The 17,672-nt window shown below is 48.0% G+C and overlaps 1 long non-coding RNA gene across 1 annotated transcript in view; it reads left to right on the top strand.

Annotated features, from left to right (window-relative positions):
- The first annotated feature begins 3,759 nt into the window (after positions 1 to 3,759).
- Positions 3,760 to 17,672, top strand: part of LOC129052104 (uncharacterized) — a 55,089-nt gene continuing 41,176 nt past the window's right edge. Inside the window, exon 1 of the long non-coding RNA XR_010138788.1 lies at positions 3,760 to 5,849. This is a non-coding gene — a long non-coding RNA (uncharacterized LOC129052104). The remainder of the gene's footprint in view (positions 5,850 to 17,672) is intronic.

The following is a 17,672-nucleotide window of genomic DNA, read 5'->3' as shown; positions in this document are numbered from 1 at the left end:
ACTGGGCGCCTGTGCTACCTCCAAAAAACCCTTTCTGACCTTCCTCATGGATTCAAAGCTTTCATTGAAGTCGACAGGGGATTTTGGTTAAAATAACATGAAAGTTTTCATTTAAATGGACAAAGCTGGGAGTTGTGAATTAAGCGTGAGTTTCACATTGGTCCTGACACCCCTGACCTTGAAGGAGAAATGCATAGATTGTGACTGGACCTTCTAGCTATTGCCTTTGGGTGGGCAGAGCTAGCAAGCATTAAGGGTCCCTTTTGCGTGACAAGTGAGCTCTGGAGACCTAGGTTTAAATCCCAGCTCTGACACTTACTAGCTGGGTGACCTTGAGAAAGGCAAATCATTTCTCTGATTGAGCCTCAATTTCCCTATCTGTAAAATGGTTTGGATAATACTTCCCTTGCAGCATTGCTTCCAAGAGTAAATAAGAAGTCTGTATGTGGGAGGGGTTAGGGAAGTGGAAAACATCTTGGAGCTCCCCACCGTCTCACCCAGTCGGAGACCCAGCAAGGGTGTGAACACCTCCAGCCTCCCATATCCCAGACCCTCTTTCCTTCATTCAACGTATATTTATGAAGCATTTCCTGGGTGCCAGGTACTGTTTGGGGGCTGGGGATTCAGCTGTGAACAGAACAGATGAACTCTGCCCTCAGTGGAGCTGCCATTGTAGTGGGAAGGACAGACATTAAACACATGAATAGATAAATAATAAGTAAGTGGGCCAGGCGTGGTGGCTCACGCCTGTAATCTCGACACTTTGGGAGGCCGAGGGGGGATGGATCACCTGAGGTCAGGAGTTCGAGACCAGCCTAACCAACATGGTGAAACCCCATCTCTACTAAAAATACAAGGGCGTGGTGGCACATGCCTGTAATCCCAGCTACTCGAGAGGCTGAGGCATGATAATCACTTGAACCTGGGAGGCGGAGGTTGCAGTGAGCCGAGATCATGCCACTGCACTCCAGCCTGGGCAACAGTGCGAGATTTCGTCTCAAAAATAATCATAATAATATGTAAGTGGTAATAAAGTCTATGGAGAAGAAAAACAAAGTCCTTAATGAAAAGAGCAGAGCTTTAGAATTAGACAGAGCTGAATTCAAATCTCAGCTTGCTCTTTGCTGGCTGTGTAATGCCTGGGAAAGAGATTTTATCTCCCTAACACTCTTCTGCACATTTTTTAATGAGACCCACTGATGATTCATCCACCCATTGAACAAATATTTATAGAACTCTGGGCCAGGCACGGTGGCTCATGCCTGTAATCCCAGCACTTCAGGAGGCCTATGCAGGTGGGTCACTGAGGTCAGGAGTTGGATACCAGCCTGGCCAACATGATGAAATCACATCTCTACTAAAAATACCCCCCAAAAAAAGAAAAAAAATAGCTGGACATGGTGGCGTGCACTTGTAATCCCAGCTATTCCAGAGGCTGTGACAGGAGAATCGCTTGAATCCAGGAGACAGAGGTTATAGTGAGCCAAGATTGTGCCACTGCACTCCAGCCTGGGCAAGCAAGCCAGACTCCATCTCAAAAAAGAAAAAAGAACTCTGTCCTGTGTCAAGCATTGTTTTGAGTGCTGGGGAGGCCACAGTGAATGAAACAAAAATGCTTGCCCTTGGGAGCTTAAAATCTAAAAGAGAGAAACAGACAATTAACAAATATACATATATCCAGTGATGAAAAAAAAAGCAAGGGAAGGAGGTCAAGAATGTGGAGGACATTATTTCAGGGAGTGGTGGTCAGGGAGGGCCTCTCTGGGGAGCTGACATTTAAGTGGAGCTTTGAAGGATGTAGGGGAGTTAGCCATGTGGGTTTCTGAAGGAAGAACCTTCCCAGTCGGAGGAGACATCAAGGGCAAAGGCCCTGAGGTAGGGCCATGCGTTGCTGTTGGGAGGATTAGGGAATTGGAGGCAATGTCTAAGACGCACCCAGCACAGCCTCTGGCTCTGAGTGGGGGTTCAATCAATAGCAGTTATTATTTGTACCCATTTTATGAAAAATGCAAGAGAAATCATTTTCCATTATTATAAAAGTTCTTGAAGGCTTTGTGGATTGATGACTTTTTTATTCCCTTTTCTTCTTTCGTTTTTCTGAATAAGAACCAGCAAGTCCAACCCCCAAGCCCACCTGCCAGCCTACCTCTGTGCCCCCAGTCCCAATCCAGCAGGAATGTCTGACATGCAGTGGTGCTGGAGGGAGGGAGTGTGTAATTAATGATGGTTATTAAATAATAATGCCAGCATCTTGAAGTTCTTTCCTCTCCACAGCCTCACAAATTAGACGCCTTGGAAATGTTGTGCCCGTCGCCAAGATGCACCTCCATCTGGGGTGGAAGCAACATCTGCTAAACAGCTGCATCTTGTTTAAGAGCTGGTACTTAATTCAATTATTCAGCTCTGATAGGGGCAGGCAGAGCTGAGCAGGAAGGGGCAGGCCCAGTCATGGGCATATGCTGCTCTACGTCTTCCCAAGTTGACCCAAACTCCTCTCCCACAGCGTCCCCACTCACACCTGTTGATTGAACCAACCTAGACATCTGTACATTTCCAGAACCGGCCATGCTCACTCATGCTACTTCCTTGCTTTTTACTCAAGCTGTGTGCCCCTGCCAGGAACACTCTTCTGCTGCCTGTTCAACTCCCGTATCCTTCGAAAGGCCCAACTCAAACATCAGTATCTCCTCCAGGACAGAGCATAGGGAATTACCTCCCATGAGCTCTCTCAGTGCTTCATGCATTCCTTAACTGGAGCATTCATAACATTACATTGCAATTTTGTGTACCCTGCTGTTTTGTAAGCACCTTAGGCTGGGAACCATGTTTATTTCATTCTTGCTATCTCAGCATTGTACCTGGCTCCCCATAGACACACCCAGCACAGCCCCTGGCTCTGAGTGTTTACTTAATGGATGGATAGATGGGTGGGTAGGTGGATGGATGGATGGGTGGGTGGGTGGGTGGGTGGATGGATGGATGGATGGATGGGTGGGTGGGTGGATGGATGGATGGATGGATGGGTGGGTGGGTGGGTGGATGAATGGGTGGATGGGTTGGTGGGTGGATGGATGGGTGGGTGGATGGATGGATGGATGGTTGGATGAATGAAGAGATAGAAGAATGGAAGAAGGGAGGGAAGAACAAAGCAGTAGACAAACAGATGGACCCACTGCCACCATCTAAATCCAAACAACCATAATTTCTCACTGAAACACTGGGGTCTCTCACTGGTCTTTCAGTTTCTACTCTTGCCCCTAGTAGTCTCTTCTACTCAAAGCACTTAGGAATCTTTTGAATATGGAGTTATATCATGTCACTCCCCTGTTAAAAACCTTCCAGTGGCTTCCATATTCCTAACCCTGACCCCCAAACCCCTATAGGACACAGCCCCTGCTTATCCCTCTGATATCATCTCCTCTCTGTCCTGTGCTCTGAATACTTGGGGAAGCTGCCAAGCTCTCTCTCACCTCAGGACCTTTGAATCTGCTCTTCACCTTTGCCTGGGACTCACTTCCCTGGATTTCTGTCAAGCTAGTATCTTCTTAAGTCTTCCAGTCTAGCTCTAATGCCACATCCTCAAACAGACATTTCTTTACTTTGCCAGTTAAAATAGCCACCATTGTGGTCCTTAAAGGCAAAGTGGCCTGATCCAAATACCAATGCTTTGGCTGCTGAAACCCAGCAGGCTTCCCAGAGCATCATCCTCAGCTGGGGTGGTGACACAGACCTCCCCCAAGTGCCTACCTACAAGCCATCCCTTCCCTGGGTGCTCACTCCTCCTCTCCATCAACTAAAGATCCTTCATGAATGGGCTTGTCTGGAACTGCCGCAATTAAACTATCAGAGCAACATTGGACCATTTGTTTACTATGGCACTTAGAGCTGGAATGGCTTGTTGTTTTGACTGTTTCTATTTTCAGCTCCATTTCCTAGGGGTAGTGGGGAGAGGGTAGGCAATGAATCCTGGTCTGTTCAAGCAAAAAGATGCATCAGTGAAGCCTAGAATTTCAGAGTCACAGAATTCTAGCATCATTGTCATGGAATATGAGAGCAGTGAAAATCTATAATTTTGGTTATAGGTTCCTAGATTCACGAGATTCTAGAATCTTACTCAATGAAATTAGAATCTTAAAGTCAGACAAATTTAGACTCAAAGTCCTAGAGTGATGGGCTCTGAGGAGACTGTCACTTTGTCTACTCCATATCTCTTTCCCAGAAGATCTTCTCTGGGTACCTTATCCACAACGTGCCCCCTCACCGACCCACAGCCTGTCACTCTCTATTGTTTTAATTTTTCTTTATGGCACTGATCACCACCTGACATTTGATCTATTTCTCTGTTTATTTGTTTATTGCCTATCCCCCTCACATGTGAGATTGAGGTCAGGAACTTCGTTTTGTTCAACGTTTAGAACAGTACTCAGAACGATGCCTGGCATGAAGTAACGGCTAAAAAAAGCAGTGCCCATTCATCCAACAAATATTTATTGCATCCCCACTTCATATTGGTGCCTCAGAGATGATCTTCTCTTAGGACGGGAAGCAGGTCTCACTTTGCATGCCAAATGCAATTGGCAGTAGATACCCAGAGCACGGTGTTGAAAAGACTTCTTGGGGCTCATCCAAGCTCCGTGGGGAAGGGCAATTGATGAGCAATGTCTGGCATGGACTCAGCCATGGGAAAAAGCGGCCATCTCTGCTCTGGCCTCCAACCCTGCACTGAAAAAAACTGAGGTCCAGGAGAAGATGCACTGGGCAGGCATGGGGTGCATAGCCAGAGTTAGAACCCCAGCTTCAGTCTCCCCTCAGTGTTGATTCCTGAGCCCAAGCCTCTCGCAAGCACCTGTGTGTGCCTTCCCGTCCCCATCAGCCCTTAGGCTCTCCCTCCCCCGAGGCCTTCCTGGGATGAAGGGGCTGCTGGAGTCCCTGGCCCTGAACCCCAGCCTGGGAACCCAATTCTGGAACACTGCCTGAATGCGCAAGCCAGTTATTTTTAAAAATCCAAAAAGAAAAGGAAGAAAGAGAAAGCTCACTGCTTCGGTCTCCGCACCAGCCCTGGCAGAGAGAATAGAGACTTGAAAGGAACAAAGGGTTTCCTCAAACACAGCAGATCAAGGGCTTGGCTTATTTGGTAACCGGTAACCGACCACCGCACTTTGTGACAAATCCTTCAGAAGGCAACGGCCTCTGTTCCCTCCGCAGCCTTGGCAGGAGGAGGTGGGGGAGCAGGGGACACCCTTCCCCATCGCCCCCCAGCCCCAGTTGGGCTGCTTACAATCATGGACTTCGAGAACCCCTGACTGTTAGGACCTCAAAGGCCTTCACAGAGCATGGAATCCAACCCGCTCTGGGTCAGCCAGGCAGGCAGAAGCCCTGGACAGGCTCAAGGTCACACTTTCCTCCTCCCCAGGTTCTCTTTCAAGGAGGTGGAGACCAGGGAAGTGCACCCAAGCCTCCATTTCCTCTTGAACCCATCACAGCTGCCTGAGATGCCCTCTCGGAACTCTCCTAGCCACCAAGATTTCCTACTTTTTTTTTCCTCCTGTGGATTTCTTCTTCCAAGGTGCCTGTGGGGTATGGTTTGACCCCTGGAGACCTGGGGGTCTCCAGGTACACAGCAGGAGTACACAGAGGGGTACACAGCAGGGGTCTGCTGGTGGATTATGAGATCACAGAAGGACTACAGCCCATCCTACACTCCAGGTTGGACAATAGCAGCTGACTCAGGTGCTGTGCCAAGCCCTTTACAGTGAGGCCTCCTGTAGGCACCGTGGCAACCCTACAATGTAGATAGGCATTGTTATCCCCATTTTCCAGACAAGAAAGCCAAGGCTCCAAAAGACTGAGTAAGGGCCCCAAGGGGGTTGGCAGGGATTGGCAGAACTGATGCTTGAACTCGGGGTTGCCTGTCTTCTAAACCACACTCTGTTAGCTGGTCTGCTCTTCTCCTCCCTCTGTTCATCAAAGGCAGGCAATGCTTCACCCCACTCTCAGGCACTGAGGAAGGCAGCAGAGGGGCCGGGCTGGGAACAAGGGGCTTCCCTCCATTGGAGGCCATTGTGCTCACAAGCCACACACTCGCACCTGCACGCAGGCTGCAGAGCCCGTCAGGTCTCCTCATCCACCCCTCCGTGTCGGCCTCTCTCCCCTGCCTCCTTCCTGACTTGCAATTTCTCTGGCTCTTTTCTACCCCATCTGTCAATCTGCGTTGTCTCCATTCTGTGGGCCTCTCTCTCTTTATCATTTTCTGCCTCTAGCTCTGTCTCTTCCCCAGCCCTCCCCATTTCTCTATTCCTATGTCTTCCCTTTTTGTCTCTCTGCATCTGTGTGCTACTTTCTCTCTCCTCAGCATGCTTGTTCTGTCTCTCTCTCTCTCTCTCTGTCTCTCCCTCCCACCTCCCCCCCACCAGTATTCTGTCTCTCCTTTAATCCTCAGTATCCAGGGTTTCAGTGTCTCCATGTCTCTTCCCCCAGCCCATCTCTCCCTCTCTATTCTTACACATCTCTCCCTTTCTGCCTAGCATTATCTCCCTCTCCCTCTGTCTCTGCTGTATCCTCCCTTGCTTTCCCTCCTACCTCTCTTTCTGGGTGTGTGTGGGTGTGTATGTGCCGTGTCTCTCTCTCTCCCTCTTTCTCTCTCTCTCTCTTTCTTTCTCCCTGCCTGTCTCCATCCCTCTGTCACTCTGTCTCCCTCTCTTTGTCCTTGTCTCTGTCTCTTTCTGCTTCTCTGTCTCTTTTTTGCCTTCCTCTCTGTTTTTCTCTTTCTCTCTGTCCCTCTGTCTCTCTTTCTCTGTCTCTTCGTATCTCTCTGTATATCTCTCGTCTCTGTCTCTCTGTCGCTGTTGCTGTCTCTGTCTCCCCTTCATCCCTGTCCCTGCTTCTCCCCATCTCTCTCTGCCTGTCTCTCTAGCCTTCCTCACCTTCCCCTTGCCAACCTTCCTGGAGTGGCTGCTCTGTCACAGCCCCACACTGACACACAATATTCCAGCAAATCCCAGCTTAGCTGTAGGGGGGAACAAGGAGGGATTGGTCAGGGGTATTCCAAAAAGTGGATTTCAGAAGTGGGGTGGGATTGTTATGTTAAAGGAAACTGCGCCAGCCTTGTCCTTTTCTTCCTCAGAAATGACTGGTTGCTTTCCTGGGAGGCAGAAGAAAAAGTCCCTGAATAGAGATTTAAAGCAGTAAGCTCAGATTCCTTCTTTTTAATATTTATAAAGAGAGAAAGGGGATAATTTCAGGAAGATCATTTCAAGGCGAAAACCCACATATTTTCAATAGAATTATTCCAAAAGCCCCTTTCCGGCTCATTGGAGTGTATAATTTTGTAAGTTAAAGACACCAGGCCTGGTTTCCAAGTTCCCTAAAATGACGCAGCTAAGTAAGAGCCAGAAGGAAGTAAGATGAGAAGAAGAGGGGGAGGGTAGCAGAGACGGACAAGCTTGTCCCAGGGCTGAGGCCAAAGAGAGCAGCAGCCAGCATACCTGCCTGCCTCCTCTCCTTCGCCTGTCTCCTCAACAAGCCAGCCAAACTCAGGGCTATAAACGTTGTCAAATACCTGTCCCCAATCCCAAGACCTCTCTCCAAGTCCAGACTTATAGAGGCAAGTGCCGGTGCAGGTGGCCCATGGGCTCTTCAGGCAAGGTGTGTTCAGAGCTACCCCCACCCCCGCTATCTTCCTCCCCAAACCACCTCCATCCTTGGCCTCTGTTCAACCACCCCATTGCCCAAGCTGGCATCTGGGAGTCCGGCTTGGGTCCTCCCTCACCCCTGCCCCTTCTGGTTAGTTGCCAAGTCTTGTTGATTGTACCCCCTTCATACCTGTGGGATCTCCTTACATCTGCATTTTCACTGCCCAAAGTGGGCCTCCGCACCCCTGACCTAGACCACAGAGAGGCTCCAGCAGGTCTCGGGGCCTCTTGCCTATATTCAAGCTGATGGAGTGACCTTCGCATAGTCCAGCTCTGAGGATGGCCTTCTCTTTCTCAGAAACAGTCAGAGCCCCCTGTCCCCGTCACCTCTAAGGTGAAGGCCAATTTCCCCCACCCTGGCATCCATGATCTAGCTACAACCTGATTTCCTTGTACTCACCATCCCATCACAAGTTCTCCACTGTGGCCAAAATGACTCACTCTCTTCTACCTACCCGAAAGGAATAAGAATCATTTTTCGACTTCTAAGCCCTGGCTGTGGCTCCTCTCTTCTCCTGGAATGGCATCCTGCTGTCTTGGCCTGTGTTGCTCCTACCCAACCTTAAGGTCCAGCTCAAATGGTCCTCATGGGCCTCCTGGTCACAGGTTATCTTTCCTTCTCTTTGACCCATGACATTTCACTTTAGACGTGAGATAGGGTGTGTGGCCTGAGAACAGGTGAGGTCCGTGGCTAAATAAAGAACAGGAAGTGGAGACCACTCTCTGACATTCTCCCAAACCAAACCAAGCGAGATTCTGTGGTTCTGCTGGGTGCCCAAAATTGTCACCAGGGTCCCCAGATAATACTTACTCTTATCACAGTAAATAGCAATGTCATTGCAAAAATCAATGATTGAGTACTCACTGTGAGCCAGGCACCTTGCTAAGTGCTCTTCATGTGTTATCTCACACAGTTCACAATAACCAGTGTGGTGAGGACTATCCTCGCCCCAGTGGTACCAATGAGGAAACCGAGGCTCAGAAAGGGGGAGTGGCCAGCACAGCATCACTCTGTGAGCCAGAAAGCTCAGGACTCTGGCCAGGCCAGCCCAACTCTGGAATCCTTGAGTTTTACCTCAAACACACTGAAAATGCTGACACTTGAGTATTAGCAGGAACTGCATGATGCAGTCCCTGACTCATCTCCCCTAAAGGAGGACCATGTGCTGTGAGGCCATGGCCACAGCCCTTCCTTGGGCCCAGCTTCCCCATCTTCTCAATGGTCTAGTTCCTGTTTGAAAAACCTTTCAGAGGCTGGTTCTGTAAACCCTGGAGGCATAGTTTGTCTTCCTTTCCCTGGGGAAAGGCTCATCTGGGAGAGGCACAGCTTAGAACTTCAAAGGAAGCCACAGGGGCAAAAATCTCCCTCCTGCCTCTTGTCCCAACACCAGTCTTGGTTTGACTTGGCCAAGAATGTTTCCTGGTCCACCTCTGAAAGTCTGCAGGGATGCTGCCAGCTGTTGCCACTAAACTCTGCTTCCTCTGACCCCTGCCAAGAACTGACCCTTAATTCCCAGACTGTAGCTTCATCTCTCACCAGGGCATCTACACCAGCCTCTTCACTGCTCCCACTCTAGACCTTACCTGCAATGCAGCCTTGTCATTTTAAACAAAAATCACAAGGTCTCTTTAGTTCTTAAAGCCCTCCATGGGTTCTCGTCACAGAATACAGCTCGAGCTGCTCATCCCAGCCCCCAGGCCCTGTGTGCTCTGATCCCCAGGCCTCCCTGGGCTCTGGCCACACCATCCTTCCAACAGGGCCTAGAACAAACCAGGTTCTTCTTCACCTCAAGGCCTTTGCTCTTGTGCTTTCCTGAATTGCTTTCCTGGCTTTTTCCTTCCTCTCTTTAAGTTCAAAAATCATACCTTCCCCAAGGCCTTTTCTGATCCCAATTATCCCTGGTACCTTCCTCCCTGCAGACATTCACACCAGCGATGCTGTTCATTTCCCTGTAATGTGCAGTTAGATATTTGAGTGCTTCTAATGTACCGTCCGTTGGAGGAGTGACAGCTGCAAAATTGCAGACTAGGAAGCTCCAAGCTGTCATTCACTCCATGGAAGCACCAAGAAAACAACCAGAGACTGGTTTAGAACTAATATAGGAGCTCTGGAAAACAGTCAAAGGTTTACAGCACCCAGGTGAACACCTAATCAAGAAAAAGCCACCTTCAAACAGTAGAAAAAGTTTTGTGGCATTTTTACTCCCGTTTGCCCAACCCCCTCCCTGGCATAGCAGCCCATTTCCCTCCCTTGAGCCAGAGGGAGCAAGCTTACCTTACTGGCAACACTCTAACTGGTCTGAGGCCTGCCTGGAGGACAGCTCTCTGTTTTGTCTAACTAAAATCTCAGGTAGAGGGAAGCTAAGGGCACTGTTGGTGGAAGCTGCAGGGAGACTATAGACCAATAGATGACTGGGGCAAGAGATTATGAGTGGACACACACAATAGACCATCTGTGGCCCTAAGGAGAAGCTGGATGCTGGGGTAAGATTCTTTGAAAAAGAAAGACATTCAAAAGCAGCTGTACATATGGAGGAATTGAGTAAGCCACATTTAGGAGCAGGCAATATCCATTCTCAGAAAAGACCTGAGAAGGACTGAAGCTTTCACCTTGGTGAAGGACTGTATAACACAGAGCCAGTTTGCAAAGCCTGGGAGAGGCAGCTGTTTTTTCAGATGTCCAGTTTTCAACAACAACAACAAAAACACAACAAAGAAGTAGAAAACATGGCTCATTCAAAGGAATAAAATAAATTGACAGGAACTATCCCTAAGGAAGCCCAGACATTGGACTTACTAGATAAAGACTTTGAAACAACTGTCTTAAAAATGCTCAAAGAGCTAAAGAAAACCACAGAAAAATAACTAAAGGAAATCAGAAGAATGATATATGAACCAAATTATAATATCCACAAAGAGATAGAAATTATAAAAAGGAACCAAATATAAATTATAGAACTGAAAAATACAATAACTGAAATGAAAAATTCACTAGAAGAGTTCAACAGCACATTTGAGAGAAAACAAATAACAAAATTGCAGTAATTAGTTTAAATGTAAATGGATTAAACTCACCAATCAAAAGGCATAAATTGATAGGATGAATTTTTTTAAATATCCAACTATATGCTGTCTACAAAAGACTCATTTTAGATACAAATAGGTTGAATGTGAAAACATGAAAAAATATATTTCATACAAATAGTAACCAAACGAGATCTGAGATGGCTATATGAATGCCATACGTAATAGTCAAATATGTTTACAAGAGACAAAGAACATTATATACTGATAAAAGGGTCAATTCATCAAGCAGATATAACAATTACATACATATATGCACCAAATAGCAGAGTTCTAATGTATTATTCACCCTACTCCCCAAATGTTATTCCATGAGAGCAAGAACTGGACCTGGTTTGCTTACTGCTTTGCTCTCATACCAGGCGTTTATGACTAACATACATTTGCTCAATTTCCACTATCCCCACTAGGTGATCACAGCAAAAGTGGACAGATAGGGTCTGGCAAGCTTCAGGCAGGAGCTTGAAGCTTGAAGCTTGAAGCTTCAGGCAGGAGCTTGAACCTGACCATCTTCAGCTGTCCCAGCTGTTGCCTCCAGAAATTTGAGAACCTTTCCTTGCCATCCATGGTCCAACCATGAAGATCGGAGTGAAGGTGTTTAGGAATTGTGATTAACTCTAGTCTCCCCAGCCAAGCACTTCAGGGCTTATGGCTGCATATCAGGGAATCCAGGGGACCAAGGGAGGCAGGTGGGTACACCATTGGAGTTGTCCAGTCTGAATGGCCAGTGTTACCCATGAGGACCCTGAGGTTCAGAGAGGGCAGGGAACCAGCTGAAAGTCACACAACAAGCTAGTGGCAGAGCTGCTGACTGCCCACCACCTGCTGTTTCTCTAAGTTGCTTTGGCGACTGCCTCAGGGACTGCCCATAGCATGCAATTTCTCTAAGTTATCCCTTCCCCTCCATTTCCCCTTTCATTTCTCCTTTTCTTCATGTTATTTTTTGTTCTCCATCCCTATACCACAACAGGCCTCTCATGGCCTTTCCTAGATCTATGAGTTAGACCATCTTATTTGACCCCCACAATGACCTGTGAAAGAAGTGCCTTTTAAAGCCCCATTTTCCAGATGAGATAACTGAAGCCGTGAGATAGAAAGAGGTCAGCCAGTGATGCTATGTGGGCCTAGAACCCTGCCCAGCCTCTTTATTCCAGGTTCCAAGGCCTTGTCTGCCCTCAAAAGTATCTAGAGATTTACTTAAGCAAAAAACATCATGCTCACTACAAGCTTCTTAAGAAAGCCTTCTTCCAATCACCAAGACCCCTGGCTGTCTTTCTCCTGTGGATTTTCCCTTTCATCTCAGGATGACCGCGAGATATGAATGTTACCCTCCAAGCTGTAGCATGCAGGAAGGCTGGGGCCCAGACCTCAAGCTGAAGGCATTAGGGTGGGTGTGGGGTGTGCCCAGTTCTAGACAATTTCAACCTCAACAAGCTCAGTGCATTTGCCACTTGATAAGTGCTGAGCTGAATGGTTTGCAGGTGTTACCTCAAATTCATGCCCATCATGCTTAATAAGGTCAAAACCCTTACTTCATTTTGCAAAGGAGGACACAGGTTCAGAAGGGAAAGTGGGTTGCACAAGAGCACTGATGGTCATTAGCTGGTCTGCTGCGCCTTGCTCTTAACCCCTTCCTTGTCTTGGATCAGGGACCACAGGGTCTGTGGGTGGTGGTGCATACAAGCCATGAAGATGTACAGAAGGATCAGAGCTTGTGTAAATGTGTGGATTTTTCCAGGTTGCCTTGCCATCACTTGTTTTTTCTTCTAGAGAGTGAGGGGCAGGGAGAGTTAAGGTGGGAAGGTGGGAAGGTGGGATATTTTTGCTGAAACCACCTGTTCTAGGTCTACTTCTGAAATGCCCTGATCCACATAGGGGAGGGGGAAAACAGAGATGATCGAGAGTCCAGCCAACGTCTAGGGGCAAAGATGAGGGGCTCAGAACTCAGCAATTCAGCCCATCAGTCAGGGATAGCAGCCTAAAACTGTGGTCAGCCATGGGGTCTGGAGAAGACTGGGTGGGATGGATGGGGAAATGTTTCTAGAAAGAAGAAGGAGACTCTGGTTCACTCCCAGTTTGCAGGATGGAGCCATTGTGCCTTTAGGGAAGAGTGAGCAGCTGGCTGGAGGTCTATACTCCTGCCTGCTTGGTCTGGAGTTTCTCTCACCCTGGTCACTTGATCCTCTTACTTTTCCTGTCAGTGAGGAAGCTGTTTACTCCCAGAAAGTCATCCATTCCCTGATAAGATCAATCTCATTGTTAAGCAGAATTTTCACTTCCTGCCCGGGAGTTGGTATAGGGCTAATGTCCAGCATTCAGAGCCCCATAAACAGTCAGCATGAGAGAGGCCCTAGAGGCCAACACTGCCCAACAGCTCCTGATGTAAAAATGGGGAAACTGAGGTCCAGAGAGAGGAAGAGCAGGAGAAGGAGTCAGTGTCAGAGCTGAGCCCAAATCCAGGCCCTGCCACCCCTACTCCACCATTCCTAGGTCAGGCGGTGTTCTGCATGCCATCAAAGCACCCCACAATTTCATGCGCTCCCTTTTGATTTTAAGATTCAACATGCCATTCTAAGGAAACTTGCCAAGAAAACATTTCAACACAATATAATATTTTAATGTAACACTAATATACTATTATAACATTGCACTCAAATATAATGTTCTAACACAGATTAATATTCTAATTCAACATTTCAGCACAATTCTAACCAATATTCTAATCCCACACTCTGGAGCAACATACCCCATTCTAACACATAACATCACATAATGTCCTAATGCAATATTATAAGACATTGTACCACAACATTCCAATCTAGGCTGCTAACACAATATGACATTTCTGTATTACTTGAATGCAATGCTAATACAACACTCTAAAATAACTAAGTTATTACTCTAATATTAAGAATTCTGAGATTTCAAGCCTCTGGAATGTCCATTGGACAAGGTGAAGTCATGCCAGTTTGTGATTTGTGAGGCCAGAGCCCTTCCTAGTTCCAGGGGCCCCCAGGACCCAGGTCAGGTAGGTCCAGCTGTCTAGCTTTGTAGAGGGAGGGCAGGTCCTTCCCAAGGCACAGGGCAGGGACTCCTTGACCTCTGGTAGCTACCTGTCTCCTCCAAGCCACATGCTTTTGTGGGCTCTGGGTTGGGGTAAGGGAGAAGAAGGAAGAGGCCACCCATTCTGGGCTCACTTTGAGCCTGCTGGGACAGGCAAGAATGATCCCAATATTCAGATCAGGCACTTCTTGCCAGTTTCTATTTGGGTTACTAGGACTAAGAATAAGAGGAAAATAGTCAGGTTCCTGAGGCAGCACTGACTCCTTCAGGCCTGGGGGAACCACAGGACGCCTCTCAACATTGCCTCCTTCTGTTCTCTCCCTCCCCACCCATCTGCAGCCTCCCAGCCACACCGGCCGCCTTGCTGTTCATCACATTCACCATTTCCCATCCCTGGGCCTTCACGCTTGCTGTTTCCCTGTGCCTGGACTGCTTTCCCCCAGGTTTCCAATGATCCATCTCCTCACTTTCTTTGCCCCACTCCTTGCTGCAGTATTCCCCCACCCCAAGGGGCCCTCTAGGGTCAGGCCATCTTAAACAGCAACCCTATTATGCTGGTCCCTTTTCCTGGTATAGATTTCCTTCACCGTATGCATGTATCATGGTCTGTGCATTTTGGTGATTTATTCATTTGTCTCCTTTCCCCAAAACCATGGTTCTCCATGCTGTTGGCCTCTGGGATCACCTGAGTGGCTATTAAAAATCCCAGTGCCCCATTGCAGAGCCTGGTGTGGCAATGGCTCACACCTGTAATACCAGAACTTTGGGAGGCTGAGGCAGATGGATCACTTGAGTCCAGGAGTTTGAAACCATCCTGGACAACATGGCAAAACCCTGTCTCTACAAAAAATAATAAAAATTAGCCAGGCATGGTGGCGTGTCCCTGTCATCCCAGCTACTCAGGAGGCTGAGGTGGGAGGATTGCTTGAGCCTGGGAGGTCGAGGCTGCAGTGAGCCAAAATAGGGGCAATGCAGTCACTCCAGCTTGGGCAACAAAGGGAGACCCTGTCTCAAAAAAAAAAAAAAAAAAAAAAAAAAAGAAGAAGAAGAAGAAGGAAGAGAAGGAGAGGAGAAGAAGGAGAAGAAGAAAATGTCCCATTGCAGACCAATTGAGTCAAGATAGCTGGGGTGAGGCCCAGGCATCAATAATTTTTAAAGCTCCCCAAGTGATTCCGATGTGGTGAAAGCTGAGAGCCCCCTGAACTAGACTGTTGGCTCCCGGAGGCCAGGACCACTTCTATCTTGCTTAACAGCATCTGGCATCAGTGTCTGATGAAGAGTAGGTCCTCCATAAATATCTGTTGAATGAATAAACCATTCAACAAAATATTTCCATTTAAAAATTTTTCTACATAGCAAAAATTTTAAACACAGAAGATTTCCAATGAAAAGTGAATTTCCTCCTTTCCTAGGCTAAGTTGTCTTAAAAAGCCAACCAGCATTAACCTGGGGGGTGGGGAGGGGAGGAAAAGGGCATTCTCTGCAGAGGGCACAGCCAGGGGAATGACCTGGGGGTATGACCCTACATCAGTCTCTGACCCTGTCAAGTTTTTACACCTTGGAGATTCTCCCTCTTACAGCCTTCCTCAGGATCTATCAGCCTGGGCCACACATAACCTTACCAGGTGCCCTTCCAGAATGCCCACATCCCCAGAAATTCAGATTCTCTAAATTTCCTTCAAGCCTCAGTTTCTTCTTCAGTCTATGGGGGTGATTATCCTGCCTCCACAGGTAGGGGTAGTTTTCTGAGCACCTAATGAGAGAGTAGATACGAAGTGGTAAACTGTAAAGAGCTGTGCACTTGACAGTTGTGTGCCCTCTCTGTGCCGGGCATGTGCCTTGTTCCTTAGAGATGCCATGTCATTGAACCTGTACCACAGCCGGAGGTGAACTATTATTGTACTGTTTTGCAGACTGGGAAACAGAGGCTCAGAGAAATGGGGTGACTTGCCCAAGGTCACCCAACCTGGAACCAAAGCCAAATTTTTTCATCTCCGAAGCCCACGGAAATAGTAGATTTAAGGACTCTCAGCCCCCAAGTACCAGGTCTGTTAGGTTTTAGGATCCCCAGCCCCAAGAGCACCGGTGGCCAGGACAGGGCAGACAGTCTGGTTTCACAATTTATTTCACCCCCACCCAATTGTTTGCCAAAGGGAGGGGTGGGACGGCCGGTGGCTGGGAGCCTGAGCTGCCCAGTCACAGGGTAGACTTGTCTGCCTGCCAGCCAATCCAGGCTGCCGGAGCTGGCGTTGGAAAGGCCCTGGCCCCATCTTGCTGGGACACTCTATCTTTGTCCCTGAACACAAATGGGGCCTTGTCTTGGCCCAGCAGTGCTGATTCCACATGCTCCCGACTGCCCCAGCCCCTCTGCCACGAGAAAGGCCCACTTTGTCGAGTCAAAAGACTAACTTGTTTCTTTTTCACCAAAACGTGTTGACTGACCTGGTTGATTTATCTTGGGAAAGTGGTGAATGAGGGAGGGGAGAGAGGTGACAGAGACAGGCACAGTCCAGAAGGCCATGTATCCTGGCCTGACTTGGGGATGGGCACCCAGCCCTTACCTGGGACAGAGGGATAGCCACATACTGAATGTAATTTCAGGGGATTAGGACAGTCCTCCAACCTCACTAGTAGCAGAGATTCCACCATTAGGTATTCATTTCTTTGGCTTTACCCTTTGAAGACAGCTAAAAATAAAAACTCCCTTTGAATGGGAATGCCCTATTGTCAAAAGTGAGTGAGAATTAGTTTTCCTGAGAAGAGAGGTGAGTCAGAAGAGAACAAGCAGCAGGTGAGGCAGGGCGGCAGGCACCAGGAGCCCAGAAGGGAAGCTGGGAGAATGAGGAGGGACTACTCACAGAGAAAGTGAGATTATGTGAGGGAGGAAACAAAAGCAGACTTTTCTTTGGTAATTTTCCCTCAATATCAGGCCTTCTCCCTCCACATCCAGCAACACCATTGCTTAGTCTTCTTCCTTCCTTTCTTCCTTCCCTTCTTCCTTCCCTTCCTTTCCTTCCTCCCTTCCTTCCTTCCCACCCTCCCTCCTTCCTTCCCCCTCCCTCTTTCCCCCATCTCTCTTTCCTCCCTCTTTCCCCCCTTCCTCCCTCTCTTCCTCCCTCCCTTTCTCCCTCTCTTTCTCCTTTCTTTCCTTTCTTTCTTCCTTCTTTCTCCTTTACTCCATTCAAGAAATATTTATGGCCAGGCACAGTGGCTCATGCCTGTAATCTCAGCACTTTGGGAGGCCAAGGCAAGAGGATCACTTGAGCCCAGGAGTTCAAGACCAGCCTGAGCAACATTGTGAGACCCTGTCCCAACAAAAATAATAATAATTTTTAAAAAGCCAGGGGCAGTGGGCTGCACCTGTTGTCCCAGCTACTCAGGAGGTTGAAGCATAAGGATCCTTTGAGCCCAGGAGTTCGAGGCTGCAGTGAGCTATGATTGCGCCACTGCACTCCAGGCTGGCTGATAATGCAAGACCTTGTCTAAAATAAAATAAAGTATACAGTTATATATTTGTAATATAATAATAAACAAAAAAGAGAAAATATTATGATCCCCACACTATGCTGTTAAAAGACAGAGAGAGAGGAATATTTATTGAGTACATACTCTGTGCCAGGGACTCTTTTAGGCACTGAGGCCATAATGGAATCTCAGACCCCTGTCTTCAGGGAGTGTCCACTCTTCCTGGAGCTCTAGGTGATAAACAATTAAGTGCATGACTAACGATCATTCTGGCAGGGGTACGTGCTGTGAGAGGATGAGGCAGGGTGGCGGGGCAGAGCAGCTGGGGTGCGGTGGAAGGACTGGGTTGGCCAGGCTCCCTGAGGAGGG

Source organism: Pongo abelii, chromosome 21, assembly GCF_028885655.2.
Source record: "Pongo abelii isolate AG06213 chromosome 21, NHGRI_mPonAbe1-v2.0_pri, whole genome shotgun sequence".
Taxonomy (NCBI): domain Eukaryota; kingdom Metazoa; phylum Chordata; class Mammalia; order Primates; family Hominidae; genus Pongo; species Pongo abelii.
Note: the sequence above shows the minus strand (reverse complement) of the source record. Positions and strands in the feature narration are given on the sequence as shown.